The sequence below is a fragment of the Pteropus alecto genome, unplaced genomic scaffold (assembly GCF_000325575.1).
Source record: "Pteropus alecto unplaced genomic scaffold, ASM32557v1 scaffold146, whole genome shotgun sequence".
NCBI lineage: Eukaryota > Metazoa > Chordata > Mammalia > Chiroptera > Pteropodidae > Pteropus > Pteropus alecto.
The window spans coordinates 15,678,996-15,684,476 of NW_006442107.1; the positions used below are offsets into that span (position 1 = coordinate 15,678,996).

Below are 5,481 nucleotides of genomic sequence, written 5' to 3' on the forward strand. Positions count from 1 at the left end.
TCAGAGAAAGATAAACACTATATGATTTCACTTATATGTGAAATCTAAGGAACAAAAAGAACAAACTAATCAAAAACAGACTCACAAATATAGAGGACAACATGGTGTTGGACAGAGGGGAGGGAGTTTTGGGGAGCTGGGAGAATGGGGTGAAGGGTTAAAGAAGTACAAATTAGTAGTTGATAGATGGTCACAGGGATGGGGAGCACAGCATAGGAAATGCAGTTAGCATTAATGTAATGGCTAGGTGGAAAGCCAGAGGAGAGAAAGAGCAATCAGGGGGATTGTTTTATAAACTATATAAATGTCTAACCAATGTACTGTATACTTGAAACTAATAAAATAAAATTTAAAAAGAAAGAGTTGTGAAAGTATCACTGTCAGAAGCAGTCAAGTGAGATTAACCTAGCACAATGATTTGCACATACTAGATACTAAATCTCTGTTGAACAAATGAACAAAAATCTCTGGATGTGGGATAATTTTCAGTATGTTTCAAGAATCAAATATTCAAAATAAATTAATAAAATAGTGAAAACTTGCAAAGGATGATGTAATTAACTTTTATCTACAAGCCGAGACAACCTGTTTCAAAGCCCATTTCTTAAAACAATTATCTGACATTCTTTTTAAAAAAATTATTTCAAAATATAAGTACATATAACAACTTTTAAGAAATTAGAGATTTTCATTATAAAGTTATCACCAAGACTATTCGGAATTATATGGAGGTTAAAGGAAAAAAACACCATTTCCATCCTCCCCGCCCCCCTTATTAAAAAAATATGCATGGAATTAAGCTAATGTGAACAAAAGGGACATCTCAGAGAGAAAATATTACCAAAAAAGTAAACATTTAGATGGAAAAGTGGAAGGTTGTTTAGTGTTATCGCCGTTATCACAGGACTTTAAAGTTGCTTTTATAATAAAAGCCTCTCTTCTGAGTGCTTTTTCCTACTACTTGCTGCTTTGTGAATCACAGTAGGGCAGAAATCAATAAGGAATGAAGTTCAGCATGGAAGGATTAGGGAGACAGAAGCTCCACCACATGCAGGACAATGCCAGGTGTAACTGTTCACTAGAATAATGTTCTAGAGGCAGAGGAGTGAACAGGAAAAGTACACAGCAACACTTGTGTGATTTTCGAGTATATAAATTGCAAAAGGTTTTGAAAATCAAGGATTATAAGATGGCATAATAATAACTAGTCTTGTGGGAACTGATTATCACCTTCCATTAAAAAATGCACATAAACATATCTATATGTATGTATATAGCAACATATCCATACCTATATCTATACATGTATATACATATGTGTGTACGTGTATACACACACACATATAAAGTTTTCTTCTTTCTCTACAAACACAATTTGTAAATAATCCAACTACTTGGCTAAATAATGGTCCCTCTTGGAATGGCATCTCTTGAACCTCCTGGGAGAAACATGCTCCATCCCACCACACAACCTGCCAAGCCTACAAGTCTGCCAAGGAGATGCTCAATTACAGGATGGAAGGCCATCCCCTAGAGCGAGACCCATTAGCAAGCAATTTCTCTGGCCCCAATTAATGGGATAAAGGAATTCTGTAGTAATAAGAGAAAAAGATTTTCTTGTAATTGCTGCTATGAATTTCAGCATCTACAATTGGGAAAACCATATTTGAGGGATGTATATTAGAAACATATGAAAAAAAGAATTTTGATATTGATTCTTATAAGGTTTCAATTATTGAATTTCAATTACTATACTTACATGTGGGATTTTCCTTAACCTCTATATGATATTAAAGCAAAAATCATTCTCTAATGACATTATTCTATACTTTCACATTGTGCCACCTTTTCTAAGAATCATCTTTCTTTTAAATTTCAAAGGGAAGAATCTCTATTTGAAGTGCTATAATGTCTCCAATGCTTTAGCAGACCTGCTCAGAAGGGGTGTAGCCTGCAGTGAAATAGGAGAATAATGAAATAAAGACATCTAAAGATAAAAGTAAAGTCACTGACAGATCAAGCTTTAATCAACTTTTCAAAATTAAAGAAGTATGTTTTGATATTTATGGTTCATCTTTCCATTAAACTTTGTGGACAATGCCTGGCCACATATTGGGACAATCTGATAGGCCTTGATGAGAACTGATTTTTTTTTGCCCGAATGTATATAAATAAAATTTGAATAAATTTTAGCAAATATGACAAATGTGTGTATGTCTTAAAAGATAATCTATCTTATAATTGCATTTTAATCAATGTTCCCTACGTGGGAAGAAAATGAAAAAGCAAACTTCCAATGTGCCCAACCATGAAAAAGAATACTAACGCTTTATTTAGTGAAAATCAAGCTCATGTTCTCGTATAGATAAAATAACATTATGTTATAATGTAGTGGGAATCAATGAATCACTGTTTCTACTTATAATACACTGAACAGCTGTGTTTAAGTGACTATCTATTAGTCACTCGTTTCTTTAACAAACATTTCATAAGCACCTCCTATGTTCCACGGACTGTGAAATGGACAGACAGCTTCTGCAGCCACAAGAGCTTAGTATCTAGGATAGAAGAGAAGAGGATAATGTCCACTGTAATAGTGTAAGTGCCCAGAGAAAGTAAAGGTGCTATAAGAACCTCTAGGCCTGGGTACGTAGTAGCCTTTACTTCCTCACTTTGTAGTCTGTCAATATCTGTGTCTACACCTCTTTTCTCCTCTCCCCAGTTACACAGTGGTCCCAAATCCACTTAATTGTTCAACGATAGCTATAATGTAAAATATAATAATAACTGTAATTAATTTAGTACCTACAATCATAAAGGTAGGTAAGGAAGCTGGATTTAACCCCCCACAAAATGATGCCTTTTCCATTAAATCATGGGGCTTCTTTTAATTAATATGCGATTACTCATTCTTCTACTCAAAACCTTTATACGCTAGGTGCTGGGGATATAACAATGAACAAAAAAGATATGATACCTGTCCTATAAAGTTGTAATGACAAATTGTGTTAAGGCCCCTGAAAGAAAAGTAACAAGAACAATGTGAGAATAGTCTATGCGTGTGCAGGGAGGATAATCTGAGTATTAATTTCTAGGCAGAGATGTAGGTTCAAGATTGGGGAGGAGTAAGCTCTGGGGTGAATAAAGAAGAATCCACCAAAACTGAAAAGGGAGGTAAAGAAGCTTGTTAGGAAGGGAAATGGAGTAAGAGTGTGGTAGCTGAAGAAATATGTGGCACCAAGATTTGTTGTTGTTTGTGTCTTTTAACTTTTTTAAAAACTGAATAGTCTTAGCTGAGAAGGAGCCAGATCTCCATACTTCAGTTTCATCATTTGTAACCTAAGAATAACAAACTACTTACTTCATAGAGTTTCTGTGAGGATTAAATCAATAACTCCATGTAAAATGCCCTGTATAATGTTGGTTTAAGGAAAGATCTCAAGAAGTTTAGCTATAATAATAACAATTATTTGGTAACAGGTATGACAGACATATCCTAGGGTACCCCAATGAGTCACACCTTCATACAGTGCCCTCCCCTTCACTTTGGGAAGAACCTGGGACCTGAAGAACCTAGGAAGAACCTAGCCAACTGAAAATGGGAAAGGTGATGAGCTGTCACTCTTGATTACATTACGTTATGTTATGTGAGACTCCATCCTAACCAAAGCAGGCAGAAACACTCTCCTGCTGGCCTTGTAGAAGCAAAAAATCATGTTGTGAATCGCCTCTGTTGAGAAGTGGCCTCTAAGAGATGAGGGTATTAGCCCTACAGCTATAAGGAAGGGAATTCTGCCAGCAATTTGAATGAGTTTGGAAGAGGATCTGAAGCTCCCATGAGAATGAAGCTAACCAAGACTTGATTTCAGGCTGATAAGATCTGAATAAATCATCTAAGCTGTGCCCAGCCTCTTTAACCCATGGAACTGTGAAATAAGAAATATGTGCTATTTTAAGCCTCTAAATTTGTGGTAATTTATTACATAGCACGGAAGACTAATATAGGGGAAGTGAAAAACATTTGATTGCTTCTTCTTTATTAGTTGAACGAGGGAGAGCGAAGATTATCTGTTGACAGGTATACTTTTGTTTATGTATTTGTATATCTGTTTCTGGGGAATAGGAAGAGAGAACACAGGATTCCAAGCAATATTGTCAAAGAAGATGGATCATGAAGAAAGAGCAGACTACGATGTCCACGAGGGCTGAAATTTGCATCCTGTGACAGAGGAGGTACTTAATAAATATTGTTAAATGGACTACTTTTGTTGAAGTTTAGCTGTATCAATATTTGATATATCTATGTTACCTCATCTAGTCTTTAGATGATGGTACCCCAAAAGATACTTTTGTTAGGGTGTATAAACAACTAATTTTATAAGGAGCATACAGATAGCAGAAGCTACTTGTAGTTATTGGCTTGGATGTAACAAAAAGAAAGAAAAGCAGACAACAGATTTTAGCTTTCAGTTAGGGGTTATCAATACCACAGTTATGTAACATTCCAAAGTATGAACACTGTATATTTTCAAATTAAATCAATCCATTTTGTGCAAACCAGAAAATGAAGGAATATTCCGGTAAGATTTAAATTTTATATATATCCTGGTTCCTCTAATATCTTTTAAGAAATTAAAAAATAAACAACTTCTGATAAGTTCAAGACATGTTCTGATTTTCTCCATAGGTAAGTAAGCAACCCAGCATGTCACAGTGGAAAGAGGACTGGATTTAAAGTTGAAGAAACTGGGCTGCTGATCAAGCTCTGCATTTTCATAGCTGTCTGAAGATGATCTGATTTTGTAACAGTTTTGAGTCTCTGTTTGTCTCATTGTTTAAATGGGAAAAGCAAATATGCCTATAAAGCTGTTACATGAATTATAAATAATAAATGGAAACAATCCAATATACTACTTAGTGAGAAGTGAAATTCCAAAAGACTACATATGAGGAGTGAAATTTTAAAAGATTAATTTATAATAATACTAACCATCATTTATTGAGTGCTTTGTTTGTGATCTTTTAAATCCTAGAATTCTCAAGTATGTCCTCTTAAGTTTACATCACTGAACGCATCACCAGATATCATGATATCTAAGAAGCAACATTTGGAAGAGATTATCTGCTTTGAAACTAGGTATCAGAGCTGGAAAGAGTCTAGTGTACTGGATAGGCTTTGCTGCCTTAGTGCTGGCTGGTCACCTGAGCTCTGCTATCCCCTTCAAAGAAATCAGCCCTTTAGCCTTGAGCAAAATCAGTCCTACTACACAGGCCATAGCTGGCTGGCCCAGAGATCAGTGCCAGAGACAAAGCTGTCACAGAGCAACATGCTATGACTTAAAATAATCAATTAATCACCTCCTCCCTATTTCAAGGAAAGAGATAAAGTCTGAGATACCATAAAAGATATCTTGAGAAGAACAAAGATATCCCTGAACCATATAACAAAAGAACAGAGAGGTCAATGCATGTTAAACTCTC

The 5,481-nt window shown here is 35.4% G+C and overlaps 1 protein-coding gene and 1 long non-coding RNA gene across 2 annotated transcripts in view; one reads left to right on the plus strand and one right to left on the minus strand.

Moving 5' to 3' along the window:
- Window positions 1-4,731, plus strand: part of LOC112469269 — an 11,581-nt gene extending 6,850 nt beyond the window's left edge. Inside the window, exons 2-3 of the long non-coding RNA XR_003042599.1 lie at window positions 4,124-4,233; window positions 4,688-4,731. This is a non-coding gene — a long non-coding RNA (uncharacterized LOC112469269). The remainder of the gene's footprint in view (window positions 1-4,123; window positions 4,234-4,687) is intronic.
- ASXL3 (additional sex combs like 3, transcriptional regulator) overlaps window positions 1-5,481 on the minus strand; it is a 137,513-nt gene that overhangs the window by 31,255 nt on the left and 100,777 nt on the right. The window lies entirely within an intron of this gene.